This window comes from Gossypium arboreum, chromosome 10, assembly GCF_025698485.1.
Source record: "Gossypium arboreum isolate Shixiya-1 chromosome 10, ASM2569848v2, whole genome shotgun sequence".
Taxonomy (NCBI): Eukaryota; Viridiplantae; Streptophyta; class Magnoliopsida; order Malvales; family Malvaceae; genus Gossypium; species Gossypium arboreum.
In genome coordinates, this window is record NC_069079.1 from 107113394 (window position 1) to 107129986 (window position 16593).

A 16593-nucleotide genomic window follows, 5' to 3' on the forward strand; every position below is an offset into this window, starting at 1 on the left:
TTGTATGGTCTTTCTTTGTCACATTTGGGTATGACACACGAGGTTTATACTCCTTACTTACCGGTTTTTGTTCATTGTGACTCACCACAACCTTAACTTGACTTACCACACTTTCTTGCCTTAATTCTGGTTCAGGTTTAACTAACCCTTCTTCATCTCGAACAGTAATTGCATGAAGCTGCTCTCTTGGGTTAGTTTTGGTGTTGTTGGGCAAGCTACCTTGTGGTATTTCTGAAATCATCTTAGCAAGCTGTCTTATCTGATTCTTGAGCCCTTGAATCGACACTTATTGATTATTAAGTGTTGTTTTGGTGTTTTAGAAATGAGTTTCTGACACCGAAATAAACTTCGTCAGCATCTACTCAAGGTTCGACATTTTCTCTTGCTGGTATGGTTGTTGTTGAAAGCCTAGAGGGGGTGGTGGTCTTTGGTTTCGTTGACCACCCCAAGAAAAATTGGGATGGTTTCTCCAACCTGCATTACAACTATTACTATAGGGATTATTCTGAGGACTAGAATTATTACCCATATAGTTGACTTGTTCGCTCTTTGTGCTAGGGTTGTAGGATAGACATTCTGGATTATTCATCCCTCCTCCATTTGTATCGCACTGTATCACCTGATGTACCTACATAGAACCATATAAACCATCAATCTTTTTATTTAAAAGTTCTACCTGATTTGATAACATGGTGACTGCATCAACGTTAAAAACACCAACTACTTTCATCAACTTTGTCCTTATGACTTGCCACTGATAATTATTCAATGACATTTCCTTTATAAACTCATAAGCTGCTTCAGATGTTTTACTGTTCAAAGTCCCACAGGCGGCTACATCGATCAATTGCCTAGTCGAGGGATTCAAACTGGTGTAGAAGGTTTGAACCTGTAGCCATAGAGGTAACCCATGGTGAGGGAACTTTTCAATAAATCCTTATACCTCTCCCATGCATCATATAGAGTTTCTAAATCCATTTGCGTGAAGGAAGAGATATCATTCCTCAGCTTGGCTGTCTTAGCCAGTAGAAAATAGTTCAGCAGAAATTTCTCTATCATTTGATCCCATGTAGTGATAGAATGTCCTGGTAGGGAGTTCAACCACTGTTTAGCCAACCGTAGGTGAATGACATCGTTAGAAACACCATTTATCTTGAAAGTACCACAGAATTCCAGAAAGTTGGCAAAATGAATATTTGGATCCTCATCTTGCAAGCCATTGAACTAAACAAATTGTTGGATCATCTGAATGGTGTTCGACTTTAGTTCAAAGTTATTTGCAGCAATAGCAGGTCTTACAATACTCGATTCAGCCCCAGTTAAATTGGGCTTAGCATAATCATAAATAGTACGATGAGCTGGATTTGGTTTTGCCGGATTCGCGGCAACCACAGAGGGTGGCTGATTATTCTGATTATCGGCCATCTCCTTAATAATAACGTCCTCTTTCTCGTCCACTATACTTTGTTGACTCTGCCTCACTTCTCTAGGTTTTGTGAGCTGTGTTTTCAATTTCACTATCGAATACTAGAGGACCTGATGGGTTTCTTCTAGTCATAAAACCATAAACAAGTAAAAGAAAAGTTAGTAAAAACAAATTAAAATTAAAACAAAAATAAAATGCAATAAAAATAAAAATGGCTAAAGTAATAAAAGTTAAGTGTTCCTAATATTTTAGTCCCCGAAAACGACGCCAAAAACTTGATGATGATTCATTTAACTAACTAAAATCACAATAAAGGCAAGCACACCTATCAAATAGCAATATAGTTATGGTGAGTCGGGAATATCGTATCCACGAGGACTAAAAGTACTAGTAACTACTATTTTTTTATTATCTAGCCTATAAATTGAAAGGGTTGTTTTTAAACTAAAATGATCTAAACTAATCATTAAGACGCAACAAAGAAGTAAAAAAATATTCGAATGAACTAATGAAAAAGATAATACCCATGAAAGAATCCACCTAGACTTCACTTATTATTATTGAATCTGAATTAAATGATTTATTCACTTGCCTTGATCCATAGAAATCACTAAATTATATTAATACCTCTTTTGAGAGTAAAAATAACTGACTCTAGGTTGATTAATTAAAATCTCTTTCTAATTTAAACCCCTATTGTCGCATTAACTTGATCTATGGATTCCCCTATTAGATTTGACTCTAATTCGGTAGATTTATGTCATCCTATTTCTAGGATTGCATGCAACTGCACTCAATTATGTCAGATCTACTTTTAAATAGAGACTTTTGCTCCACTGAAATAAGCACATCAATCATGAATTAATATCCTGAAAACATTAAAACATGGAATAAGTACACATAATTAAGATCAAGAAATCAAGTATTTATCATGTAATTCCAAAATTAAATAACAAGATCCATCATAGGTTTCATCTTCCCTAGGTATCTAAGGAATTTAGTGCATACTATATAAGGAAAACATCTCAAAATTAGGAAAACAACAAAACATAAAGAAACCCAAAAACTTCTAAAGAAGTTGACTGGAGATCTTCAATCTTGAAGGAGATCCTGCTTCTAAGTTGATTCCGATGGCGTTCTTCGAGTAATTTCTTCGTTCTTCTTTGCGTGCCCCCTTTAGGTCTTCTTCTAGTGTGTATTTATAAACTTTAGAATGCACAAAAACCTTAAAAATTGGTTTTTTTCGTGTGTTAGAGAAATAGGGTTTGAAATCGACACAGGCTAGCACATGGGTGTGAGCTCAGCGCATGTGGGAATGCCTAGGTCGTGTGGTTCCTGAAAATAGCTTGTTTTGTTTGATTTTGGCCCATTTTCTGCTTCTTTTGCTCCCTTATGCTCTCTTAAGTGTAGAAACATGAAATTAAAGGATTAAGAGCATCAAATTCACTAAATTATATAATAAATCATCCAAAAAACATGCCAAGCATGGGATTAAAACATGTTACTTTTATGGTTTATCAATATTCGAATCCAACAACTGGGTCGGGTATAAGGTGTCACATTTGAGTGGTATCACATCTATTTGAATTTGATACCAGATGAGTAAAAATGTAATGTATTATGTATAGTGAAGTCTAATATACATGCCATTATTAAATGTTGAGTTTGAGCTGAAATCGGATATTGAAATTGCTTTGTTTAAAATTTCGTAGAGTAAAATGTCTGAGGAATCGAGAGATAGTATGGAACAAGAAGTTAAAGATTAAAATAGACCCAATGCACCTAGTGAAGAGGGAACTAGTGTTCATCAATCCTCGAGAACTTCCAGATAGAGACAGTCGACTCGAAGTGATGAGCCATTACTGCATATTACTGTTGATTTGTTATAGAGAGTTGTTGGTATTGCACCCCAACTTGCACCTTCTACTAGATAGAGAGCGTCTTTGATTAAATAAGTAAGAAAACATAGATTCATTGAGTTTAGAGGTGTTGGTCCTTCTATTTCTGAAGAATGGTTAAAATCAATTGAAAGAACCTAGTTGAGTGTTTGAAGTGTGTTGTGTCTCTATTGCAAGGAGATGCCTTCCATTGGTGGAAAACAGTGATTCATTCCCACTGTGTAAATCGAATTAATTGGGAGTTGTTTCAAACTAAGTTTAACAAAAGGTATGTTGGAGAATTAGATCTAGAAGAAAGGAAGAAAGAATTTGAGCTAAAACAGGGAAAGATGAACATTACTGATTATGAATAAGAATTTTTTCACCTATCCAAGTACGCTCCAGAATCGGTTCTTACTGAGGAAGCTAGTTGCAAATGCTTCTACCAGGGATTGAGAGATGGGATTAAAGTTCAGCTAGCTTCTCATAGAATTATGGAGATTGCTAATATGGTAGAAAAAGCCAAAATGGTAGAACAAGCAATGATGTTAGATAAAGAGAAAGTGGATGATAAAGCTAAAGGAAAGAAGTTGATTGGTTCTAGCTCACAGCCACCTTCTAAACGAGCTAGAGATTTTAGAAGTCAAGGAAGAACCATTACACTTCAGATTGGTGCTGAGGGCAACAGCTGATCTAAACAATCATCTGCTCTAATAAATAGAACAAACCGTCCTGGTCGTACTGTTTGGATACCTCAATGCGATTATTGTAGGAAAAGTCATAAAATAAGGTGCAGGCGTAAGACTAGAGCATGTTTTAGATGTGGTTCAATGGAACATTATGTTTGGGATTGTCTAAAGTCGGTTGATGTTACCCATGTGTCATCTCAAAGATCAACTTTTGCACCTTGAGATCGTGGTAGTACTCGAGGTGGTGTTAGTGGAAAAGACAGTCAGGGGAGAGTCACTGATTCATCTATGAGTCGTGTAGAGGCTACCATTCCTGCCAGAGTCTATACTGTTAGGACCAGAGAGGAAAGTGATGCCACCGATGTTGTTTCTGGTATTTTTTTCTCTATTTTCTATATCTATTTATGCATTGATAGATCCAGGTTCTACACATTTATACATGAGAACTAGGTTGATTAATATAGAGAAACTAATAGCTGAGATATTTAAGGTTAGAATTAATGTTTCAAATTTGATGTGACATTTAGTGATAGTAAATCAAGTATGTAGACGGTGCCTTATTGAGATTCAGGGTAAAATATTTTCAGTTGATTTATTGTTGATGCCATTTGATAAATTTGATATGATTTTTAGAATGGATTGACTTTCAAAGCATGGAGTAATTCTTGACTGTTGAAAGAAAAAGTTTATGATACATGATTCAAATGGTGAAAAGATGGAAGTGAAAGGTATGAAACCAATTGGTCTTGCCCGAATAATCTCAACAATAAAGGTAGATAAGTTGATTAACCAGGTTTGCGAAACGCTTCTTGCTTAGGATATAAATTCAACTGTGAAAAGTCTAAAATTAAAGGAAATTCATGCGGTGTGTGAATTTTCAAATGCGTTTCTAGAAGAATTACCAGGACTTCCGCCTGTTCAAGAGGTGGGCTGACTAATGCTCTTGCTATATCCATGGATATCATGAACCACATTATGAATTCCTAGTGATGCCTTTTGGGCTGACTAATGCTCTTGCTATATCCATGGATATCATGAACCACATTTTTCAACCATATTTAGATCAATTTCTAGTAGTTTTTATTTACATTATTTTAATTTATTCAAAAACTGAGAATGAACATGATCAACATTTAAGGATTGTATTGCAGAAATTATGAGAAAAGTAGCTTTATGGAAAACTTAGCAAATGTGAGTTTTGCTTATCTGAGGTAGTGTTCCCTAGGCATATATTTTCGACTAAAGGTATCTATGTAGATTCGAAGAAAGCTGAGGCCATTCTAGAATGGAAATAATCGAAAAATGTTTTAGAGATCCGCAACTTTCTGGGATTAGAGGGATACTACCGGAGATTCATTGAAGGATTTTCAAAGATAGCTTTTCCCTTGACTCGACTACTCCAGAAGAATGCACCATTCAAATGGGATGAGCGGTGCCGGGAAAGCTTTGATATGCTTAAGAAATTGTTAACAGAGGCTCTAGTCTTAACACTTCCAGAGTCGAAAAGGAGTTTGTAATATATAGTGATACTTCACATAGTGGTCTTGATTGCGTTTTAATGCAAGATAGAAAAGTGATTGTATATACTCCATGACAACTAAGACCATATGAACACAACTATCTGACACATGATTTAGAACTAGCAACAATGGTTTTTGCATTAAAAATATGGAGACAATCTATATGGTGACAAGTGCTAATCTACACAGATCACAAAAGCTTGAAATATTTTTTCACTAAAAAGAATTGAACTTGAGACAACGTTGTTGGATAGAACTGTTAAAACATTATGATTTTGTGATTGATTATCGTCCAAGTAAAGAAAATGTTGTTGCTGATGCTTTGAGCTCTGATTTGAGATCATTGTTTGCACAATTAAGTGTTTGTGATGATGGTGCATTATTAGCTAAATTAATAGTGAAGCCATAGTTAATTGAGCAGATTAGATAGGCTTAGCAAAATGATGATGAGGTGATGGAAAAACAAAGATCAATTGACCACAGTAGCTCAAGAGACTTTAATATTAGAGATAATGGTTTTGTAATATTTCATGGAAGAATTTATGTGCCAAACAAGGTTGAATTGAAGAATGAGATACTTCAAGAGGTGCATTATAGTTCTTATTCTATGCATCCAATAAGTACCAAAATGTATCGAGATTTGCAAGAATTGTATTGGTGGCTAGGTATGAAGAGAGATTACAAAATATGTTACAAAGTTTCTAACTTGTCAAAGGGTGAAAGCTGAACATCAACTTTCGATAGGATTACTCCAGCCTATATTGATTCTCGAATGGAAAAGGGATAGAATAACTATGGTTTACCTCTTACTCGAAAGAAGCATAACACAATATGGGTTATAGTAGATCGATTGACGAAGTCAACTCATTTTCTACTAGTAAGGATGAATTGGTCATTAGATAAGCTTACAGAATTATACATAGTTGAGATAGTGAGATTGCATGGTGTACCAAAGTCTATTATTTCTAATTGCGACCCTCGATTTACAACAAGATTTTGGAGGAAGTTACATGAATCACTTAGCACCAGATTGAAATTTAGCACAACTTTTCATCCTCAGACAGATGACCAATCAGAATGTATGATTTGATTGTTAGAAGATATGTTACGAGCTTGTATTATTGACTTTGATAGTGATTGGGAATGGTATCTACCACTTGCTGAATTTGTATATAACAATAGTTTCCAATCAAGTATTCAGATGGCACCGTATGAAGCTCTATATGAACGTAAATGTCGTACTCCTTTGTATTGCACAAAACTTGGTGAAACGAAGATGGTTGGCCCAAAATTAATACAAGAAACAGAATAAAATGTCTAATTAATTAAAGAAAAGTTAAAAGTAACTTTAGATTGGAAGACGTTACATGCTGATCTAAAAAAAAAAGAGAAAGTGAATACGAAGTGGGAGATAAAGTATTTCTAAAAGTCTTCCTATGCAAAAAGATTATGAGGTTGGTCGAAAAGGAAAATTAAGTTCGAGATTCATTAGACCATACGAGATTATAGAAAGAGTTGAGTCCGTTGCTTATTGGATAGATTTGCCAATAGAATTAGATCAAATCCATAATGTATTTCATGTATCTGTAACACCCCTTACCGGTATCTGACGCCGGGACAGGGTACGAGGCATTACCGAACTTAAACATAACCAATCATACAAAACCAGCCATAAAATTTCATCCAATTTAAAACCATTCATGCAGATGTATATCGTCCCTATTACGGGATTACGACGCCCAAAACATAGATTGGGAGTGGTTCGGGACCAAACCGAAAACTTTTGGAACTTTTACTACAATTAGAAAATTTTCATACTTTGGAGAGTCACATGCCCGTGTGGGTAGGCCGTGTGGTCATAGACACACCCATGTGGCTTGGGACACGCCCGTGTCCTTAGCCCATGTAACTCTCTGTTTATGACGTCATGCATAATTTGGGGTCACACGACCAAGTCACACGCTCGTGTCCTGGGGCCGTCTCATTCACACGGTTGAGACACACGGCCGTGTCTCTGCCTGTGTGGCCAACAAAATGGCTATTTACCAAGTCATGTGCCACCCTCATCTGCACACTCACATACGCTTTCAATGGTACCTAGCATGGCACAATTAAGCTACCAACACAACCATAATCAAGGCTTAAACATATCAAAACAATTATTTACTATTCATAAAAAAAATGTCCACTTGAATCATAGTCACTAAATTATTTATATTTGGAGCTATGGAACTTCAAATTAAGATCTGCTAATTTTCTAGAAACTAGACTAGCATATATTCTTACCATAAAATTTTTAGAATTTTTGGTTTAGCCAATAAGTACAGTTTATTCTTTAAAGTCACCCCTATTTCATTGTCTGATAGTTCTGACCCCTCTTCACTAAAAATTAATTATCTCCTCATACGGGATTCATATAATGTTCTTGTTTGTTTCTTTTGAAAACAGATTCATTAAGGATTTTATGAATATAAATTATAATCCATAATTATTTTTATACAATTTTTAATGATTTTCTCAAATCAGAACAGGGGATTCTGGAAATCATTCTAACTCTATCTCACAAAAATTAAAATATCTCATAAAATGAAATTCTTTTGCTTACACTGTTTCTTTTATGTAAACCTAGACTCAATAGGCTTTAATTTCATATTTTATTCAACCTCTAATTTGATTTTCACAATTTTTTGTGATTTTTCAAATTTATACTATTGCTGCTGTCAAAAACTATTTTAATGCTAATTTTACTCTTTCATAATTCCCTTGTACTAACTTTCATTAACATACCATTATAAACCATATCACACAATGACATTGGCATAGGCATATAAGTAATTAATATACCTTGCAACCCATTAGCCAATATAAGCCAATTTATATGGCTACATACCAAATCAAATCCTTATTCATTACAAGCCAAGACATTTGGCCATATCATAATGACACATACACAAAATGACTAAGTCCCTATACATGCCATAGTCTTAACATACTTTCATTCACTTATACACCAAATGATAGGTTGATAGTGTGATAGAATCTCCGACGATCTCCGACCTGAGCTAGCTGAATAAACCTATGAGAGGTGGGAAAGAAAATAGGGTAAGCTATATAGCTTAGTAAGTTCACAGGCAAATAAAAAGCAACTTAAACAAACATTAATCATTCATTTAACATAGTGAACATAATCTTGCATTTTATCAAATCTCTCAAACTTATTCTTCATATACCTATACACATGTTTTTACCACAAGTTCATCATATCTCATGTCATTCTTATGAGTTCGATGTACATACCTGTGCTCACTTGTACATAATAACTTACTTTCTTGTCTTTAACGTATTCATCAGGATTACACATTGAACTTCCTTTAGAACTACCCGTTAAATGCTTAGAATACTATCGGATACATAGGAAGCTTGCACCTAAGTGCCTCATATGTAGCCAATGCTACTTCATATCTCAGATCACATATTGCTCGCTTTCAAGCTACTCATGGAAATGCTCATACTGGCTGTTAGGTATCCGCAACACATGTAGGACTACCTCACCATCAATAGAATATACGAGACTAGTACACGGACACCAAAACATGTGTCATATATATCATGAACTCAAACCACAACTCAATGAGTTCGGATGCCACATATATCATGAACTCAGACCACAACTCAATGAATTTAGATCACATAATTCCTAGTGACATGTCACTTGTATCCTAAAATATTCCTAAGGTTCAAACGGGATTCTTTGATACCACATTTCTGTCGAACTTGCTCGTAACGTCAATTTCAATACTCATAGCACCAATCACATATTCATGGAGTAATCAAAGCATAATTCATTATACAATTTAGGAAATAAACACATGATACAACATCACATTAAATATGTATATACTTACCATACATGCAATATTAAAGCATTTAAAGTATGGTTCATATTGCATTATTTGCAAATGAACTTACCTTGACACCAAAATGGCAAAAAGGGACCTAACCGTTAATTTCTCATTTTTCCCCCGTTCTAGGTCTGAACCTCATTTTCTTTGATCTATAATATCATATTTAGTCTATTTATTAGTCACATTAGTCAATGTGATCAAAAAATCATACTATGGAAAAATTACATTTTTGCCCCTAAACTTTGTCATATTTACACTTTTGCCCTTAGGCTCGTAAAATAATTTCCATTCAATTTATTTAACATAAAGCCTAGCCAAATCATTTTCATAATTATATCAGCCCAAAATTTCCACTAAATCACACTTTTATGACAAATTTTATAACTTTTGTAAATTAGTCCTTTTAAGCATTTTTACCGAAAACTACTTAGTAAAAGTCGTTTAACACACAAAAAACATTCATATTACTCCATTAAACATCAAAATACACACATGTAACATATGTGTAAATTTTTAAACATGAACCCTACTTCAAATCAAGGGTAGAAATAGGTAACTATTGTTACGAGGATTTCAAAAACGTGAAAATCATTCAAAACGAGACAATAACAGACTTACTATAGAGCTTGGAAAGCTTGAACAAAACCCTAGCCATGGTGGTCTTCAAAATTTCGGCCAAGGGGTTGAAGATGACCAAAATTTGGCTTTTATTTTGTTTATTTAATCATTTAATTACTAAATGACCAAAATCCCCCTAACTTAAAAAATATTCTATTTCACCTATTTCATGTCCATTGTTGTCCAACAAATTAACCAATGGTCTAATTACCATTTAACGTCCTCCAATTTAAAATTTCATAACAATTGGACTGCTCTAACTGTAGAACTCAACTTTTGCAATTTTTACAGTTTAGTCCTTTTGACTAAAGTGAGTGCCCAAACGTCAAAATTTTCAAACAAAATTTTCATGAAATCATTCCATGAAATTTTAGACCATAAATATATAATAAAAATAAAATTTTCCTAGTCGGATTTGTGGTCCCAAAACCTCTGTTTCGACTAGGCCCAAAATCGAGTTGTTACAGAATCAATGCTCCGTAGATATAGATCGAATTCATCTCATATAGTGTCAATGGAAAACATTGAGGTACAACCTAACTTATCGTATGAAGAAGAACCGGGGCAGATTTTAGCAAGAGACGTAAATGAGTTGAGAAACAAGCAAATTCCTTTGGTAAAAGTATTGTGGAGAGGTCATAACTTAGAATAAGCTACTTGGGAACCTTAGGAGACAATGTGATCACAATATCCGCAACTCTTTAGGTAAATTTTAAGGATGAAATTTATTTAAAGGGGGAGAATTGTAACATCCCCACTTTAAAAAAAATGGAAAAGTAAGCTACTTCAGCAATGAAATGTGGCATTTTATATTTGGATCCAACAACTGGATCGGGTATAAGGTGTCACAGTATCTATACTTAAAATTTTTTGAAATGATTGGTATAAATTTAAGCTTGTGTGATCTAAATTATAATGCCACGATGATAATTATATTGAATTGAGTATTAATGGTAATTAATAATGATAATGCCTTATTAAACAGTGTCAAATAGAGTTAAGGGTATAGTTGGCACACCATAGGATTAGTATTGATTTCACTGTGTTACTCTCGTATTCCAAAGGGTAGGAGAGTTCTCATTTTCCCTTAGGGTCGAGAACAATACTTTAATTCCCTGAGGGTTAAGTACATTAAATTCCCAAACGGTCGTAAGCGTATATTGATATAATGATCCATGTACCTATCCTTGAACCCAATCTCAATTAATAGGGGCAAAAGAATGAAAACAATATGAGAACATAATTTGAAGTTTATGTGATTGTTGACATAATTTGAAGTTTATGTGATTGTTGATGTTAACACAATTTTTAGGTTTATTAGTATCTATGTGTGTTTCTAGGTTTATTCAAGTATTGAAGTTTGTTTTTTTTGAATAAAAGAAAATTAAAGAAGAAAATAATTAGCTTTTATGTAATTTTAAATATTTTATTTTTGAATTTGTAAATAATATTTTAATTTTTTAAAATTTATTTTAAAATTATAAAAGTTGCTTGATGTCATATCAACAAAGTTAACAGGCATTAAACTTTTTCATCTATTTTAGGATAATTTGACAAAGCTCACAAAAAATTAAAAAGATAAAAATAACTTTTTTTATAAAATTAAACTTTTTAAAAGAAATCTTCCTCTTCAATGAAAACCATATTCATTAAAAAGAGAAGTTTTAATTTGATTTATATTATGATTATTGTTGTTAGAGTTTAAATTTAATTAAATCCGTGATATCAATTATGAATAGTTTGAAAAATAAAAGCAATAGAAGATAGAAGGGAATTTATTTTGAACCTGAATTTGGGTAGGAAATTACTTTATGCTTTCACTTGAATAACGAAAGTGTCGGAAAGAAAAATATGCTGCCACCTTAAGATAAGATTAATTTTGGCTTCCAACTAACTTTTATCCAAATATAAAATATTCTCCTATACTCTCTACAAATTGCTATCTTTTTTCATTTCGTTCGAAATATTCAATTCAACTTCCATAAATTCTTTGTAAAGACATGCACTTAATTTATAAGATCTTCAAAAGTCATGATTTAATTTCATAAATAAATATAAAATTAAATCTCTAAATTACAGTCTCATTATAATGACAAAACTTTTAACTTAGAGGTTGACTCAAGTCGCACCAACAATTTTTAGTTTAATTGATTAGAAGTGAAAAATCTAGTTTACTATTATTTAACTAATTCTTTTGATTCTTTAATTTTTCAGTGTAACTTATATGATTCAACTTCAGAACCATCAATTGAACCGACCCATATTGGAAAAATATTTGTAATATATAATTGTTTTCCTAAGATGCTAGATGGCAAGTATGAATAAGAAGCCATGGCCTGCTGTCCTATAAATAGATTTAATCTTCAACACTAAATAGCATCAAGCAAACAGCCACCATAACCCACTATTTATCCAAAAACAATGGCATCCCATTATTCAGTACTCAATAATCGCCTTCCTAAAGATTTTACACAAGACTTTTGCATGCTAGACGAATTATATCGTCGGCCACCGCCAGGAAGAGCATCCGTAAACAGGAGGGCTCCTCCTTCTCCTTCACCTTCTCAATATCCTCATGAACTTTCTTATCAGCAGACATGGATGGGGTTCCGAAACCAGGTATTTTATCATCCGACAGAGCGATATGTTATCACTAGCACCGAGGCTGCTCAAATCTATGGTGGAACCCTTTTAAACGATTTACCCAAGCAAAAAACCTAACCAAAAGCCAGGCACCTGTTTAGATGATCATATGTTCTACTTGCTATATATTGTATAAGAAGCACCTATTGTATCATATCTTTTAGATCATATGTGTATTTAGGAGTTTTCTTCTTCTATTAATAATAAACAAGTATAGTTCAAGAGTATTGGGTTTTTCTCTAATATGCAGGAAATTTATTTAAACTTTCGAGGTTGAGTAAAAATTCAAGAAAAATACCAACGTCAAATTCATTAACTCTTAAAGTTTGTTTATTTATTAAATGAATTTTAAATAAAATAACAGTTTTATCCATTATTAATCAATTAATTTTTTATCTTTAATCTTTATATTTAATAATAAAAGTTTAATTAATTATAAAAATATTTTAATTATTATATTACATTATATGTTAAACCTAATGTATTGATGAATTAAAATATGTAATTTTTTAAGTTATATATAGTCACAATTACAATTATAAAAAGACATATGAATATTTATAATTAAAGGTAATCATCATAAAACACAATCAAATCAATAACAACAATATATCGTCATGAGTTTACTAAGAGATAGTGAACCCCTAATGGATTAGTTGGTTCTCAATAAGGGTTTTGTATCTCGACTATAATAAGAATTCATTTGAAGAGGCAACAAATTCATAGGGTGTGAGCATTTTGTCAAGTGTCTGATAAGGTTAACCATACAGATGCGTGTGATCACCCACTAAGAAAATCTCAACATTCACTCTTGGTGAAATTTGAACTCGTGCCTTATAACATATATGATATTTATGGTTAACAATACTATCAATTGAGCTAGAAATGATAATAGTATTTTGTTTTTTCATCTCATTTATTTTTATTTCTTGTTTAATATTTTTTATGCAAAGACATGTTACATTTTAATTATTTAATTATAATATATCCTTTGACATGATTTTTTTATATTTTAATTATTTTTCATTAAAGCCTTCTTAATAATGAAATTACATAATATAATTTAATTAATTCATTAATATTTAACTAAATTAAATATTTTTAAAATATTTAATTCTTATTGAAGTCAAATGTATACCACTATCTATAAAAAGAGACTCCAATGGTTTCTTATCCTGACACATGGCTCTCTCTTTTCTAACAATTCTTTTCAATTTGGGATGTTTTTGTGCTTTACATTTGTTTTTTTGGTGAAAATAAAAATTACAACTAACATAGACTAAAACAAAAGGATTTTCTACAAACAACTGTAATTCTTCTTCTCTGCGAAACGCCATTTTGGCCATTTGATCTACTTCTTTATTGCCATCTCTAGGAATATGGTCTAATCTCCAGCTCCTTACTATGTCCAAGAGTTGTCTAATACGCTTGACTAAAGCCGAACAAGAAGACCTCGAGTTGGAATCTTGAAGAGCTTCAAAGGCCTCCAAATTGTCCATTTGTATCAAAACTCTTTCACATTGTTTTCCTTGTAGTAGTGCTAATGTGACAGCCTTAAAACGACCCTAGTCGGAATGTGGTTTCGGGACCACAAAACCGAGGCATAAAAATAATTTGATATTTATTTTGATGCCTATAATATGTGTTAACTCATGTGTGACATTTTGATGCTTTAATTTAGAGTTATAAATGTGAATTTCACTAGAAAGGACCTAGTAGAAAACTTTGAAAGTATGATGGGGAAATGTATGATGACTAATTAAAGCATGCATGCAAAACAATGGCCTTGCATGTCAAATACCCCTTTTACAAGTGATGGCCGGCCATGACAAGGAGTATGGGCTAAACATGTCATGAAACATGTTTTGTTGGTGCATTAGGGAAACAATAAACAAATAAGCATGGGTAGTAAAGAAAAAAAAATGTGTGTGTGTGAGTGAAACCCCCATTGCCGTACATGGAAGAAAAGAAAAGAAAAAATTTTGCTCATCCATTTCATTCTCTCTTGACCGAAAATACTAGAGGGAAGGGAGGAGTTTTGCTTCATGCTTGGGTTGGAAGAGGATTAGGAAGAGGTTTGGCTATATTTGCATCAAGATTAAGGTATGTTTGATGTTGTGCCATGAGATTCATGCATGTTTTTGGTTGTTAACTTGATGTTCTTATTAGCCCATGGTTCAAATCTTTGTTATATCATGGGGATGGTATTTGGCCAAGGTGGATTTGAGTTAATGCCATTGCATGTTAAATATGAAGCTTGATGATGATACATGTGATGGTGGATTGAGGACTCTTAGATTTTTTTGAGCATTTTGAATGATATACTAAGTTCTTTGTGTAATCATGACCAAAATTATGGTGTTGTGATGTATTCGCCATGGTGCATCCCCAAGTGTGATTTATGCTCTTTGCATGGAGAGTAAGATTTGTGTTTCAAATCATGTTCATGTTTAGTTACAATCAACTTGAGATTCGGCTCTAGCATACATATATGTATATATGTTTGAGCATGATGTATTGGTATGACGTATATACTATCTTAAGGTATATACTTACTTATGATGATGTTTTGGTTATGAAGGAAATGATAGATGTGTATTGAGTTACAATATGGAAAGGTATTAGTTAGTAAAATGTATGCTGTTTTTGTGTGGTAATAAGTGCATAAATGGCCTCAACATGGACATGCATATTCGCCACATGAAGGGAAATTGGTGAGCATGTATTCGGTTAGAGGCAACCATATTGAAGCCTTATCTTGGCTTAGATTGTTGACTAAATGGGTAATAAGTGAGGATGGTTGTCGAATATACAAACATACATATGCATGTGTAATTGAATTATGAATGTTTAGCGAGATGGTTAAACTAGTTGATTTATTGATTAAGCTCAAGGAGTTAAAGAAGGAGAATCAAGCAAGGGAAAGGCGAAGGTCATCGAGTAGCCGACTTGGACTATTTTACCCAACACAAGGTAAGTCATTAAGCATATATTTGATATTGCTTAAATGATTGTAATATCTATGCAATTGTGTTTAATGAGATGAAATATATACAAATGTATGTGTATGAAAAGATGATAATGTTGAAGCGTAAAAGAGATAGTGAAATGTGTAGGAAGTTTGCTTTGGCACTAAGTGTGCGAGAAATAGATGTGTACGGTGATTTAGATTGGCACTTGAGTGTGCGAGCTTGTAATGTACGACACTAAGTGTGCGAGTTTGGACTATATGGCACTATGTGTGCGGGCTTGAATCATATGGCACTAAGTGTGCGTGATTGAGTATTAAGCACTATGTGTGCGAACTCTACACATATCTCCGATTGAACATTTATATGGAGGCGTGACTTTATCGAGATGAGTATGGACAGCGGAAAGAGTAAGTACCTTGAGTTCATGGCTAATAGATGCTATGTTCATGCTCGGGTGGAGTTGGTATGATTTAAATCTATGTGATGATTTCAATTGCATTCCGTAAATAAGGTATCGTGGAATAGATGAAAGTTCATTTGATTGCATGATTGTTGCGGAAATGAAATGATGTATGGAAATTGCTTCAAATATCCTATTGAACAGTATATGAAATGTAAATGTATGACTTGGTATGAGATTGATCGGAAGATCTAAGGAACTATGGTATAGTTCGGTATGGCTGGAACCTTTGGCCTTGTTTCATTATTTCATTTTATGATAATTGTATTAATGGATGGTTGTGGAATGCTTATGACTTCTTGAGTTATAAACTCACTCGGTGTTTTCTGGTCACCCATTTTAGGTTCCTTGGGCTCGTCTCCTTTTGGGTGTTCAGAATCACAACGAAGTCATCACACCAATGAGCAATCTTTGGTATTGTCTTCTTAGTCGACTTAGGAGAACATTTGGCATGTATGAGCTATTTTGTTTTGTTAAATTTTG

At 33.4% G+C, this 16593-nt stretch overlaps 1 non-coding gene across 1 annotated transcript; it reads left to right on the forward strand.

Moving 5' to 3' along the window:
* The first annotated feature begins 905 nt into the window (after positions 1-905).
* LOC128282933 (small nucleolar RNA R71) lies at positions 906-1011 on the forward strand. The gene has a single exon (XR_008273283.1). It is a non-coding gene; the product is annotated as a small nucleolar RNA R71 (small nucleolar RNA).
* Positions 1012-16593: the final 15582 nt, after the last annotated feature.